A 16,240-nucleotide genomic window follows, 5' to 3' on the forward strand; every position below is an offset into this window, starting at 1 on the left:
TCTTCATTTCACCGCCTTCTGGACCTCTGATCAAGATCATATATACTTGATGCATAATGGAAGACCCCCTCCCTTTCTCCCTGCCTGTCCTTTCCCCCAAAAGATATACCCCTAGGCCTCTATACCAACATTCCTTTCATAAGAATTGCCCCACCAAGTTTCTGTGATGCCAAATAAGTCATAATTTAGCTTATGTACTAATACTTCCAGTTCTTCCTGTTTATTCCCCATACTCCTTGAATCAATGGCTTTTGATTGTTGGATTTTTTTATATGCCCAGGAGTGACTATCCATGGAATATATAACCAATTTTTTTTGTTAGCTCGATTCCCACCGTTACCACTGGATATATATCAATAGTTAAACTGTGGTGTAGAGTCACTACATATGCCCATAGCACCATTTGATATTTATTTAATGTAACTTACCAATTTCCACCATTAATTGTCTCTCCCCTTCTGTAACATTTTCCCACAGCATCTTTATTTGCAAAGGCAAATTTCCTTACATGCCTTCCCAGATTATTTGAATGACCAATTGCTAATTTATTTCCTGGGCCCGTGTACGGGCTAATGCTAAGGACGCATTTTCTTCTATTGATTCCATAGTCCCCTGATAAAAGTAACAAATCCCTTTCGTCACCTTGCTGTTGCCATACTGGCAGTAATTTAGAAAAGAATTGTTGCCCCATTCCTAATTTTGACAAGGGTGCACTGATAGGCTTTCTCAATTTTTGTATTTCACCTGCAACATAACTTAGTTTGTTTGCCAATACCTCTATGTTAGTAGCATCCAGTATTCCAATTCCTAATCCAGTTCCACTCAAAACAGTTTCCAATATACCCCTTAGGGTCCTTTTCCTTATGGATTTTTCAACATACCATACTGTTAACCATGCTGCCCATCACTTATGGAGAGTGTGTACATATGGGGTGCGTTGAGGTACCACCTTACATTTAAATCTGGTGAGGTCCAGCTCAATTTGCTTTAGAGATTGTACTGGAGATATAGTAACTTGTGCCCAATGCTCCTGCAGTGGTGTGCGTGTGCCCATTTTTCCAGGGCCCCTGGGCACGGGCCCTATTGGCCCAGTGGCTAATCTGCCACTGACACAATGACTGTCAGTATCCCACATTTTGGAGTGAATACAAGGGTCCTAAAAGGATTGACCCCTTCTTGTTTCCATACAAGCTTAAGGCAGTCAATATCATATATTGTGGCTTTAGGTCCTGTACAATTTCCTATCATAGTGTTAGAGTATCCAGTCATTAAGGACAACCTAGATTGGGGTTTTGGTGATAACCCCCTGCTGTTATGGGAAAACCCCTTTTCCCGACACAAGCAACAGCTAGTGTGATTGTATGCTAATGGATTAATGCAACATTGTACCATCATCCAGAAATCACTTCTCCTTACATTTACTGCATGAATATCGACAGGCCAGCAAACAGGGTTGGCTACTAGACAAACAAACATGTAACATAACACACACTTGTTATTATGGTGCCCGGGTTACTTGTGCTCTTCTGCTGGCACCAGCCTTTCCTTGGAACGCTGAAAGACAAAATAAACATTTTTCTAACCCCCATCCCCTTTATGGGGCTAATTAGAGGTTACTGCTTGAAATCCCTTTTCTATGGTTTAAGCTGTGAAGAATGGAACCATTTTAACTTGGCCTGTTTAGCCTCTTTGATCAGATTTCTACCTGGTATACTGTTGGGTTGGGTTTTTACACAATGTTTACTGGATCTTCCCATTTCATACTGAAAGAATGATCTTGTTCTTCAGCTTTTTGATACAGCACCTGCTCTCCAACCTCCCTCTCAATTGGCTTTTTTTACTCAGTCCAGCCTTTTATCCATCTTTTTTACATTAAGGCCCAATTGTTCTGCTGTTTTCTTGTAGATTTCTGTTAACGGGCCTAAAAAGGACTGCATCCATTGGTCACTTAGCACTTTGCGTTACCACCCATCTGGAATATCTACCTCTAGCCACTACTGTTGGGGTGTTCTTATGTCCCTTCCCATCATTGCTCTGAAGGGAGTATAACCATGGCTCGTTGGGACCAACTTTAAGGCCATTAGAATTATAGGCAGTTTTTCATCCCTATCTTTTCCATTTTCTTTTACCATTTTTCTGAAAGCAGAGGGTGGTTAGTTTGTTCCACTCCTGAGGATTGGGGTTGGCCTGCAATGTGGAACCTTTACTTAATGGCCAGTATATTACACAGTTCATGCATGGTTTCCCCAATGAAGTATGGGCCTTGCTCTGAATTGATTTCCTTGGGCAGCCCCACTAGCTAAACACTACCTTAAACAATTGCGGGGCTGTAGTCAAAGCTGTGTCAGTCTTTGTTGGGATGGCTTTTATCCATTTTGTAAAGGGATGTGCAATTGCCAGACAATACTTATTCTTTCGTGGGGTGATTGGTAGGGGTCCAATATCGTCTATCTGTAACCGGGCCCACGAACTCTGAATCCTTTGGTGAGCAATGGGACTCTTTTGCACCTGTGGGTCGGAATTGACCACAGCATATTGCAAACAATCATTACACCACTGCTTTACATCTTCCTTTAGGTGGGCCACCACCCTGTATCTTTCTCTTTCCACAGTTTTGTTCATCCCAAAATTCCTTTGCTCATGCACATATTGAATCAATTCAATCCTGACTTTCTTAGGCACTAACAGCCTTTTTAGGCTGTTCCCAAATGTCCAAGTCATGCTCAGTGACCCACACTACCCCTTCAGGGGTCTTTATGTATGTGCCATTTTCCTCTGATTGTTTTTTTTCTTCAATAATTGTTCAATTTCTTCATTCCCCTTCCTGTAGGGCTTGCAGATCCAACATCTCTGGGCTTGTCACCTGTTTTCATGCTCTGGTTACTACACTGATTACCTCCTCTTCCTCGCTTTGTATCAGAAGGATAGCCGTGTTAGTCTGTATCCACAAAAACAATGAGGAGTCTGGTGGCACCTTAAAGACTAACAGATTTATTTGGGAAAAAGCTTTCATAGGTAAAAAACCCACTTCTTCAGATGCATGGAGTGACAATTACAGATACAGGCATAAATATATATTGGCACATGAAGAGACGGGAGTTACCTTACAAGTGGAGAACCAATGTTGAAGGCCAATTTAGTCAGGGAGGATATAGTCCCTTCCCAATAATTGATGAGGATGTGTCAACACTAAGAGAAGGAAAATTGCTTTTGTAGTGAGCCAGCCACTCCCAGTCCCTATTCAAGCCCAAACTGATGGTGTTAAGTTTGCAAATGAATTGTACATCAGCAGTTTCTCTTTGAAGTCTGTTTTTGAAGTTTTTTTGTTGAAGGATGGCTACTTTTAAATCTGTTATTGAGTGTCCTGGGAGATTGAAGTGTTCTTCTACTGTCTTTTGTATGTTACCATTCCTGATGTCTGATTTGTGTCCATTTTCCTCACTTTGTGTTAACTGGGCCCTTTGTTTGGCTAAAACATCCACCCTGTTGTGCCAAAATCCGTCCTCACTCCCTGGTTTCTGATGTGCTTACACACGTGTTACATAAGTGTCTCCTTTTATACCCTTTATTAAAACTGCCACTTGCTCCCAGAACTGTTCACAAACTACTGGCTTTCCATCTCCTGTGCACATATCCCTAGATGCCCAAATGGGTAACAACATTACTGCTGCTCTGCATACCCAGTCCAAATTGGTAAATATTGCCAGGGGGGTTTCCTGATTCTCCACCTGTAACACCTTTTGAACCTCTACCACTTGTGCAGCTTGTGCTGAGTGTGGCTTTACTGGCCCCTTTAGGGTTAGTTCCTGCTTGGTATTTACCTTTACAGCTCCAAATACTGTTAGGTCTCCCAGCACTATAATAGATAGACCCATCCACAAACCAGATTTGTGCGTTTTTCTCCCGAGCTTTCTTTAGGGTGAGTCCTGATTTCACTGGCCACTCCACCTTCTTATTCTCTGGTAGAGGATACTCATGCTCTTGCACTATAAGGCCATATGGTACAGGGGATAGTCCCTTTTCCTTTTCTATAGTTATCCCTCGATTTACAAGGGGCAGAATGCATTGTGCCAACCTAAGGTTAGATAGTTGCCCCTCCTGTGCTTTTCCTGATATTATGTATTTCAATAGGGAATGTATTGTTTGTACTATAACTTTAGATCCTCCAATTATATATTCTCAATGCTGCAAAGCCCATGTTAAGGCCAAGCATGCTTTCTCACATGGTATCAAATTTTGCTCTGTATAAATGTGTTTTGGACCCCAAGGCTACGAGTAGTAATTTCCCCATGCTTTGCTTCTGTAATGATGCTGCTCCCAGCTACATCAGTACTAGCAAGTTGCAGGATAAATAGTTCTCCCACCTTTGGATATTCTAGGGCTGAGGCCTGGGCCAAATCCGGTTCCACACTCTCTCTCTCTCTTCAACGCTTAGCCAGGCAGTCGGCCATAGTGATCGTTCGCCATTTGGTCTGTTCAGGTGCAACCGTGAAGGTTTGACGGACTGAGAGTCCAACATCAGAACAGATTTGATGGACCCATGTAATAGGGGGTCTGCCTCCGGGCCACCTCCACCTTTCAGTTGGTGGAATTTTATCCCAGATGTTACAAGCTGGAGAACGGCGTTCGCTGGAACGTCTTGTGGCATCCTTGCGACATGTCCAAAAAGTTTAAGGTGCCACCTGCGGACAATGGACCCAGTAGTCTGTAGATCCAAATGACCATAAACATCTGCATTACAGATGAAGTTATTCCACTTTATGCCCAATATACAATGTTGACATTTTGTGCGGAAAGCCTCCAACTTTGTCCAATCTGAGCGGCGGAGTGTCCATATTTTGCACCCGTACAACAGTATGGGAAGGATACAGCTCGAATAAAACTTGAACTTAGTTGTCATACTAAGATGATGTTGATTCCATATCCATTGTAAACAGCCCATGGCAGATGCTGCAATGCCAATCCGATGGAGAATCTCCGTGTGAGAATTGGAGGAGCTGGTAAGTATTGAACCCAGATAGCAAAAGCTGGAAACTGATTCGATGGTTTTGTTGTTCAAAGAGATTGGAGTCACAGGTGAACCTGTTCCTAGATTTTGCAGTTTTGTCTTTGACCATGAAACATGGAGACCAATCTTAGCTGACTCTTCCTGCGTACGCTGAAGTGCCTCACGAAATCTCTTGGAGCTCTGTACTAAAAGAACAACGTCATCAGTGTAATCAAGGTCTGTGAGCGAGAGATCACCAATCTCAATGCCTGACGGAATGCTGCATTATGAAATCCATTGCCTGACAAAAGAGTGCAGGGGCCAGAATGCAACCCTGCCTAACACCAGATGCTGATTTAAAAGGCGCTGACATCTGGTTCCCCAGACAAACATGGGCAATGGTTCCATTATGAAGCTCTCTAATCAAGTCCAGCAGAGTACTAGGGACATCTACGTGCTTGATCAGGCCCCCACTCCCACTGTCGCCCATTCTTTAGGAGAAAATACAGTGGGCAACTCTTGTCAGCATATATTTCAATAAAATCTCTCTAAGTTTAGGGTTCCCAAAAGGGCTCTTAAGGATGCCACATCAGCTGGGGCAGGAAGTTTTCCAGTCAGTTCCACCCACTGTGCATCTGGAGTCTGTCCTTCCTTTCACAGTATGACCCCTAAATATTTTACCTCTTGCTGTACCAATTGGACCTTGGTTTTACTAGCCTTGAATCCGGTATAGTGGATGATTTGTAACACATGGTCAGTGATCTTGCCAATCTTCTCCCTATTGTCCCCATGCACCAATATATCATCACCAGAGGAAATTCCTCTTTTGGTCTTCAGGTGTCAATTTTTCCCACATCTTAATCACATGGGAGTGACAAATTGCAGGTGCATTATGAAAGTCCTGGGGGGCCCTTGTTAAATAGGACTGTTGTCCCCTGTAAGTGAACCCAAATTTGTACCAACACTCAGGGTTCAAAGGAATGGTAAAGAAAACATTTGCTAAGTCTATAACTGAGAACCACTGTGCTCCTGCGGCCACTGCAGCAACTACTTCTTGGTATTTAGCCACTACCAGAGCAGTGGTAGGGATTACTATGTTTTAATGTTCTAAAATCCACTGTCCTTCTCCAGGTCTTCCCATCCCCTTTCACTACAGGCCAAACTGGGGCATTAGTAGTACTAGCCATTTGCGCTATAACACCCTGTTCTAAGAAGCTTTCAATGGTAGATTTTATTCCTTCCTCTCCCTCCTGATGATACTCTTATTGGCACTGTGGAGAGTGGTCAAGTCCTCGAATTAAAAGCTCAGCGTCAATCTCTCCACATTCTAATTTATTTTCACCCATAACCCAGGAAACTTTTCCACCCATGGGTCTCCTTTTTCTGCTTGCTCTCCATTAATAAAGGGGTGGATGTTTCTGCTGGCTCTTCACCCTTTGCCCATAGGAACCAATTGATTAAATCCACAATGAGTCTCCCATTGTGAAGGTAAGGAATTCCCAATATTCAGTCCTCCTTACCCACATTTCCAATTGGATACTGCTTCTGAAACACAATATTTTACCCATGAATCCCAATTTTCTATATGGGTCAGGATCGGTCTTGTGATTAGTATTTCACTCTCTCCCTTGTATATGATACTAGTTGTGTTGAATTGTCGGTTTCCACAGCGTCCCCGGGAAGCCACTGCTCGCCAAGCACATATACCGATGAACCTGTGTCAATTAACATAATGGGGCATGTTTGTTTCCCAATCTCCCCATTATTGCCCCTAGAATGGGACACTTCTATTTGTCATACTGTAGTTAGGCCACTTCCTCAATGGGAGTGTGGGGAGGTGGGCACCCCTATCAGGGTGATGCCAATGGTTTGGGGTCCATTATAGGAGATACAGGAGCCCCGTCAGTCAGTTTCTCTTGCCTCTATAACTGGACCTCCCTCTACAGTAACTCACCTGTGGGCTTCCCATCCTATTTTTCTTTTAGTTCTCCTGCCATCATGAGTTTCCTCCATGCCTCCATTCCCAATGTATCTTTTCCACTTTCAGCCATATATCCTCTATTCTGCATCTTCTACTCATACCCATTTCTTCCTTTTGCTCCACTGCTGCCCACTGCACCTCCCGTCCTCTTCCTGTAAAGTGCCATAATGCATCGGGCCCTTTTCCCATGGGGGCCTGTTGTTGGCAAAAGTTACCACATGGGCGGGTTTCATTCTTCTGTCCTTATTTCCTTTCCCTGCTCTGTGACGTTGCACTCCATATGTTTTATGGAAATACATTATATTCACACTCATTAGCACAACTGGAATATGCTTTATGCAAAAGGTCTCTTGTAAGGTATCATTACAAAGTGTATGATCTATTGAGTGTGTTCATCCTATTTATATGTATGTATGTATCATTCTTGTATCTAAAACTAGAAATATAAAGTATTACTCTGAAGTCCTATTGTAATTATGGAAAGTGTGGGCTATTAATGGTGGCTTGGAATCTTGATGGATCCCATTAAATAGGACAATTGGTTGTGAATGGCTCTGTTTACTTGCAAAAATTCCTGGGTATGTGCCGGCCAGCCTTGGAAGAATGGAGACTAGGGGTCTCACAGGACATCTGACCATGTCACCTGGTACTGGAATCCATCTTAAATCTGGTGCTTTTCCCTTTAAAAGGAGGGGTGGGAACCCAGAGAGACACAAAGGATTCCCGCCTTGTGCCAAAGCTATAAAAGGGGGTGGAACAGAACAAAGGAGGCTGCCAGTCATGAGAAATCCCCTAGTTACCAAATGAGCTGGAACTGACAAGGACTGTACCAGGGGAAAGGATTGGGCCCAGACTAGGAAGAAGTCTAGTCTGTGAAAGAAGCTTATTGGAACATCTCTAAGGGTGAGATTTACCTGTATTCAGTTTCTTAATGTATTAGGCTTAGACTTGCGCGTTTTGTTTTATTTTGTTTGGTAACTTACTTTCTTCTCTCTGTTATTACTTGGAACCACTTAAATCCTACTTTTTATACTTAATAAAGTCACTTTTGTTTATTAGTAAACCCAGAGTAAGTGATTAATACCTGGGGGAGCAAACAGCTGTGTATATCTCTCTATCAGTGTTACAGAGGGCAGACAATTTATGAGTTTACCCTGTATAAGCTTTATACAGAGTAAAACGGATTTATTTGGGATTTGGATCCCATTGGGAGCTAGGTGTCTGGGTGTTGAAGATATGTGGCCTGCTGAGCAGTTTTTGGTTAAAATCTGCAGTTTGGAGGTGTGGACCAGACCTGGGTCTGTGTTTGCAACAGGCTGGTGTGTCTGGGTCAACAAGGCAGGGTTCTGGAGTCCCAAGCTGGCAGGGAAAACGGGCTCAGAGGTAAATTCAGCACGTCTCTGTGACCGAACCCATCACAGCTCACCCCTGAGTGTCTCAAAACTACAGCCACTCGAAAAATGTTCTGTTTTAACTCGCGGTACCCCCTAGCTGGATCTGTGGATCCTGAAATCACCTTCCTTTTTGAATTCAAACTGTCTAACAATGCAGTCTTAGAAGCTAATGTATTGAAATCGGGGGGGTCCCAAATACCGTTGGCAGAACCCCAGCAGCCATGGCCAATACCTCCTTTTTAATAAGATAAAATTCCAGGGGCTCACAGGGTCCCTGTTCTGCTACATAAAAGACCTCCCCAATTATCAGGCTGATGTCATTACTTTCCATCCTCTAGCAAGAACACCATTCATACCTAACTGCTCTTCAGGGGTCCGTATTACTGCCCATTCTGAAGCTTTAATACATGCTTGGGCTAAAACCTCCTAGTCTGCCAGCCTCCACCCAGATCGCACAAACACCTTCACCTTCCAGTCCAGACACATATCCCTATGTAGGGGTCCCAGTAACTGAGCAGTTCCCCAAACCTGCTCTTGGGTAAAACTGGAAATCTCTGTAATACTTTGCCTTGTTTCCCTTTGTTATTGTGCATTATTTGGGCCAGGTTCTGTTTTTGTTACCACCCTAAAGGTAACTGGAGCCATAGGATTGAATTGTCGCGCCTTTAATTTCAAATCCTGCAATTCCCTTTTTACAGGGGCATGGGGGAGCTTCAGGAAAAGCATTGGTGGGGTATGACCATCCAAGAGCTCTCTGTTTGGGATCGACCCAGCTATTCCCCTTCCAAATATTGTCCCAGGTATCTGTGTCCCTGGTGCCAGCATTTACTCCCCCTCTTGCTGCTGCTGCGCCCCGCTGGATATCCAACATGTTTTCTAGTTTCCGCTTGCTGCCTGTAGACGTATTGTTGCTGTTTGTCTGGGCGGGATCCTTATTTTCTTGTAAAACTATTCTGACAGCTGCCTGAGCATGCCCCAGCTTCATTTGTAATGTGACTACTTCCCCCAACCAGGTTTCCTAGTTTCAGTTCTCACACTCTCTTTTTTCACCTGTAAAGCTGTTGCATTCTGTAATGCTGAAGCTCCACTGAGCCAAATTATTCTTAACTATATCCAACTCCAGTTTGTAATCCTACAACTGCTTCTCCTGGAGTGCTAGTAGGCTGGGGAGATTAGCGACAGCTTTCCATAATGCCCATGCAGCTGCTGCTTTTGTAATCTTTTTCTTTGGTTTTGGCTTCATGTACATACAGAATGCTTCACACCTCTTACAAACAGACTTAAGGGAATCCCTCCCCTGGAAAGAATCTTGCATCGTGGGCATGGACCTTGTTCTGCTACCCATTTAGCAAGGCAGGTGGGCTCTTCAGCTAACCCCCCTACCCATCCTGGTCCCTTTGCTTTTGTTTTCTTTTCCACCTGTTGTTTCAGGGTAGGCATTTTGCCAAGCAGGTAGTGACCCTTTTTGACAAAATGGCACCAGTATTCTGCTGCTATTATTTTGTTAGGCTAGATCAATTTGGTCCAAACAACCTTAGGTTGCCTAGGTTCCCCACCAAATTTGTTACCCATACGCTCTAGGGCACCCACCCTCACACAGTTCCCAGGGCTCAGGGCGTACTCTTCTGTGGATTTGCAGAACCTTTTACCAATGAAAGAGCCTTATACAGTAATATCCTTAACCTCTATTTATTAACAATCACCAAGCAGAATACACACACTAAGCATACAATGCTATGCTCACCAATCCTGCTCACGCAGGCAGACTTTCCCTGATGGCCATGCAAGGTCAGTCTCATCTGGGTTCTAGTTGCTGCATGTCACGTTCAGGCATAGGATTCTTGCAGCTCTGATCTTGGGCTGTGTCTTAGAGGCAAGTTCTTCTTCTCCTTCTCCTTCCTTTCCCAGCTGGTCTCTTTCTTGGACCTCAGTTTATATAGTGAAACTTGAGTCCTGCTTAGCTATCCCTTAACCAATTGTTTTACTAACTGTCATAAATATAAAGGGAAGGGTAAACACCTTTAAATCCCTCCTGGCCAGAGGAAAAACCCTTTCACCTGTAAAGGGTTAAGAAGCTAGGATAACCTCACTGGCACCTGACCAAAATGACCAATGAGGAGACAAGATACTTTCAAAGCTGGAGTGGGAGAGAAACAAAGATTCTCTCAGTCTGTGTGTTGCTTTTGCCGGGACCAGAGCAGGAATGCAGGTCAGAACTCCTGTAAAAAGTCAGTAAGCAATCTAGTTAGATATGCATTAGATTCTGTTTTGTTTAAATGGCTAATAAAATAAGTTGTGCTGAATGGAATGTATATTCCTGTTTTTGTGTCTTTTTGTAACTTAAGGTTTTGCCAAGAGGGATTCTCTATGTTTTGAATCTAATTACCCTGTAAGGTATTTACCATCCTGATTTTACAGAGGTGATTCTTTTACTTTTTCTTCAATTAAAATTCTTCTTTTAAGAACCTGATTGCTTTTTCCTTGTTCTTAAGATCAAGGGTTTGGGTCTGTGTTCACCTATGCAAATTGGTGAGGATTTTTATCAAGCCTTCCCCAGGAAAGGGGGTGTAGGGCTTGGGGGGGATTTTGGGGGGAAAGACGTTTCCAAGTGGGCTCTTTCCCTGTTATATTTGTTAGGCACTTGGTGGTGGCAGCAATAAAGTCCAAGGGCAAAAGTTTAAAATAGTTTGTACCTCGGGGAAATTTTAACCTAAGCTGGTAAAAATAAGCTTAGGGGGTTTTTCATGCAGGTCCCCACATCTGTACCCTAGAGCTCAGAGTGGGGAAGGAACCTTGACACTAACATATTACAATATAATTCTTTGACCAATCTTTACATATTGCAAAATAATTCTTTATCCAATCATACCCCATCACCTTAGTTGATTTAAATCTTGCAATGTTAGTTATGCAACAGACAGAAACAATTAAAAAAACAGTAGAGAAGGAGTCCGGTGCCGGTTGATAAGCAAGGTCTCCCTCTGACAGATATTACAAATAGGTCATAGAATATCAGGGTTGGAAGGGACCTCAGGAGGTCATCTAGTCCAACCCCCTGCTCAAAGCAGGACCAATCCCCAATTTTTGCCCCTGATCCCTAAATGGCCCCCTCAAGGATTGAACTCACAACCCTGGGTTTAGCAGGCCAATGCTCAAACCACTGAGCTATCCCTCCCCCCTGTCACACATCTTCAATACACAGGCTGGAAGTCTCCTCCACCTTGGGACCACCTCCCCAGTTCAAAGTCTTTGTCCTCCACATGTGTTTCCCAGTGTTGAGTTGTGGGGCAAGAGAGGCCAAGTGGTGATGTCACTTCCCCTCTTTTACAGTTTCTTCCAGCTTGCTGGAAAGATCTTTTCTAGTGACATGGGGGTCCACCCTCACTGGTCAAGCATTTTCCATTGTCTGTGATATCTCTGACAAGTCTGCATTGTGTACAGTTCCTGGGATGATAGTTGTGAATATGGGTTCCCTTTACTGGGCCATCAGTGCATCTGTCTACTCCATTGTTATATCTGAAAGGCTGGTTATAGGTGTTCCCAACCTCGCAACATATTTCAGAAACACACACTGAAAAACTTCATAACTTTGCATACACAGATAATACATACAATACAACAGCATTTTAATTTTCAACGGATCAAGGCTTTTAAAATAATACCTCACAAGATATACTTTGTACAAAAATATCATTATTATATGACAGTGGTGATTATGGGAGTTGCAGGGTGCTGTTTTGAGGTACAGAGTGCCACAGAGTCCCATTGGAAGACACACAATGGTCAAATAAGGAGATGTGTTTTCAACCCCATGTCTGTTGGAACCTGCCTTAAGGCACGCTACCTCTGGGTGACCTGCCTTTAATTGCAAGGCCCTAGTAACATAATTTTTTTATATATATAACCTCATATAAGGTTTCTATAATTTCTTATATATATGTAATCTCACGTAAGGTTTCTACTGAAAGCCTGTGTCACACTGGTGACCATCATCTTTGTGCAATGTCTGTGTGGACAATATATTTGCACATCTCCATACATATTATCCACACAGACACTTCACAAAGATGATGATCACCAGTGTGACACAGGCTTTCAGTAGAAACCTTATCTGAGGTTCTTTGGTGAACTAGAATGTTGTCAAGGCTGATTTCCGCCCTCTGGCACTTCGAGTGCAGAAGGTGGGGTCCCACAAGGATTCTAAAAATTAATACTGGCCACTCCAGGCTTGTATTAAACTCCCAAGGTTGCAGCTTTTCTCCGACCTTGGATGGGTAGATGCTGCCACCACCCAAATGCAAAAAAAAACCCCTTTGAACCCGGGAAGGCGCATTTGGGAATTCCTCCCTGTGCGGTACCCTCAAGCCCTTTCACCTCCCCCTCTGGGGAAGAGATGAGAAAGAAAACAAAGTAAATCAGCTGTTGCCACCATCTAATGAAACAACATATGCACAAAACTCTTAGGACACAAAAAAATCAATCCTGTTCTTAAAAAAGGGACACCTGGTTTGTGCAGAGGGAGGGCAGGAAGCCCCACAAGCTGAAGGGCAGGAGAGGGAAGTAGCCCAGGGGAAGGAACCACTAGTTCAAGCAGTTTACCGCTATTCCTAGGGCCCCTGGGCTGGGACCCGGAATAGAGGGTGGGCCTGGATCCCTCCTTCTGCACTCCCCTCCTGTAGGGCTAGTGGGGCAGTTAATACCCCAGTTCAGGGGTGAGAAATGGTGCCCTGAACCCTCCCCAAAAAGAGAAAGCACGAGACCCATCAAAGTAGTGCCGCAATTTGCCACACCTTACAGAAATAAAAGAAAGAACCTAATCACGTCTTTCTAGACATTTCCTGATCTACTTACATATCTGGGGTTTCAAACTGAGTACTTCTAGGTATGATCTGGTGATTTTCATACCTGATTCACAGCTTTTTACAGCATAGCTTTAGCCCTGTCTCTGCTCTGTCCCCTCTCTCCGGAGAACAAAAGACAGACAAAGGGAAAGCTTTTTCCCAATTTTAAAAAATTCTAGCCCTCCCATTGGCTCCTTTGGTCAGGTGCCCACTCCTTCTTTTACCTATGGGCTTTTTTAACCTTTTACAGGTAAAGCAAGTAGAGAACCACTACTAACAGGGATTTTATAGCTAACTGGCTAGCTGGGTGTCCATAAAAGGGAGCTACCCCCCCTTTCAGTTATCACAAATGTAAATACCAGACCCAGTGAATCCCTGTAAACTTTATGCACCCCATGCTCTCTGCAAGTTGGCATTACAAGGTTCTTGGGTCACAGTGTCCAATTTGATTAATCTATCATGTGATTTTCAGCCAGCAGAGATGTGTGCTCATGTACTTCTGAAAAACCAGTCCCTATGTGCCTCTGACTGTAAACCCAAAAATGGGGGTACTCAAAAATTAGTGGACCCTTTGAAAAGTTGGGTCTAGCTGAATAGAAAAACAGACATGCACAATTATTCATTTTAAAAGTTGGTTGCTTGGGGATGGGACAGAGGTCTGACCACCAGCAACTCGCAGATCATTTGGGATCTGTAGGCATCCGTGAATGGATTGCTGTAAGTGATTTGTGCAAACAGGCAGCTGTTTAGCAAGCAAAAGTTCCCTTTGTAACTGGAGACTGAAATTATCACAGATAACCCAGGTAAATCTTGAAATATCTGCTAGTACTGGTTCACCTAGCACATAGCTTTGAGAGAAATATCCAGTCTAGATTTAGGGACTTCAGTAAGTAATGGAGAATCCACCATACCCAAAAGTAATCATTTCAGTGATCAGTTCCTCTCATGGTTAGAAGCTTTGCAACTTATTTCTAGTTTGAATTTATCTAGATTCATCCTTTAGCCATTGAATATTGTTATCCCTTTGTCTGCTAGATTGAAGAGCCCTCTCCTATCAGAAATCTTCTCCCTTTGTAGGTATTTACAGACCATGATCAAATCACCTCTCAACCTTCTCTTGGATAAATTAAATAGATTGGTCTGCTTTAGTCTCTTCACTATCAGGTACATTTCCTAGTACTTCAATAATTTCTCTAATAGTTCTTTTCTGAGCCCCTTCCAGTTTGTCACAGTTCATTTTGAAGTGTGGGACTGAGAGCTGGGTACTGTACTTCTGCAATGGTCTCACTAAACTGTACACAAAGGTAATACAACTTCCTTATTTCTATTTGATATACCTCTGCTTATTCAGCTAGGTATTGCATTCCACGATACTGTCCCTTATCCTATACATAGGTTTGGAAGGATTAGGTTTTCATGGTAAATGTCCATTTCACTGTACACACACAAACCAATACAAAATATTTCCATCAATAAAAGTTGAAATATGCAGTTAGGCAAATTAAGAAAAATGCTGCTTAAGAACTTATTAAATCCTAGAAATGTAGGGCTGGAAGGGACCGTGTGAGGTCATCTAGTCCAGCCCCCTGTGCTGAGGCAGGACCAAGTATAACTAGACCATCCCTGACAGCTTTTTGCACAACCTATTCTTAAAAACTTCTAATGACAGGGATTCCACAACCTTCCTTGGAAGCCTATTCCAGAACGTAACCTTTATAGTTGGAAAGATTTTCCTACTATCTTACCGCAATCTCCTTTGCAGCAGACTAAGCCCATGACTTTTTGTTCAACTTTCAGTGGACCTGGAGAATAACTGACCACAGTCCTCTTTATTACAGTCCTAACATATGTGAAGATTGTTCTTAGGCCCCCCCTCAGTCTTCTTTTCTCAAGACTAAACATGCCCAGTTTTTAAACCTTTCCTCATAGGTCAGTTTTTCTATATCTGTTATCATTTTTGTTACTCTTTCCTGGATTCTCTGCAGTTTGTCCATATCTTTCTAGAACTGGCACCCAGAACTGGACACAGTAGTCCAGCTGAGGCTTCACCAGTGCCGAGTACAGTGGGAGTTACCTCATGTGTTTTATGCGTGACACTCCAGTTAATACTCCCCAGAATTATATTAACCTTTTTCGCAACTGCTTCACATTATTGGCTCATATTCAATTTGTGATCCACTATAACACCCAGATCTTTTCAGCAGTACTACTGCCTAGCAAGTTATTCCCCATTTTGTGTGTGTTCTTTTAATTTTTTCTACTTAAGTGTAGTACTTTTCACTTGAATTTCATCTTGGTCTGATATAAAAATTCTCCAATTTGTCAAGGCTGTTTTGAATTCTAATCCTGGGATCCAAAGGGAAACAATGCCTCCAAGCCTGGTGTCGTCCACAAATTTTATCAGTGTATTCTCCACTACTATATACAAGTCATTAATGAAAATATTGAATGGTATCAGACCCAGGACTGACCCCTGCGGTACCCCTGTAGATATGTCCTTTTAGTTTGACAATAAACCATTGATAATGACACTTTGAGTATGGTCCTTCAAGCAGTTGTGGACCCACAGTATAGTAATTTCGTCTAAACCACATTTCCCTAGTTTGCTTATGAGAATGTCATATGGGACTATATCAAAAGCCTTACTAAATTCAAGGTATATTGTGTATTTCTCCTCCTCCCATTGACTAGGCAAAGAAAGAAATTAGGTTAATTTGACATGATTTGTCCTTGACAAATCTATTTTGGCCATTACTTACCATCCCATTAAACTGATTGTTTAATAATGTGTTCCAATACCTTTCCTGTTATCGAAGTTAGGCTGACAGCTCTATAATTCCCTGGGTCGTCTTTGTTCCCCTATAGATACGTACTATATTTGCTTTTCTCCAGTCCTCCGAGACCTCACCTGATCTACATGAGTTCTCAAAGATAATGGTTCCAAGATTGTTTGAGCAAGTTCCTTAACTACCCTATGTTGCATTTCATCAGGCCTTGACAAATTGAATACATCTAACTTATCTAACTACTCTTTAGC

This window comes from Chelonia mydas, chromosome 2, assembly GCF_015237465.2.
Source record: "Chelonia mydas isolate rCheMyd1 chromosome 2, rCheMyd1.pri.v2, whole genome shotgun sequence".
Classification (NCBI taxonomy): Eukaryota; Metazoa; Chordata; order Testudines; family Cheloniidae; genus Chelonia; species Chelonia mydas.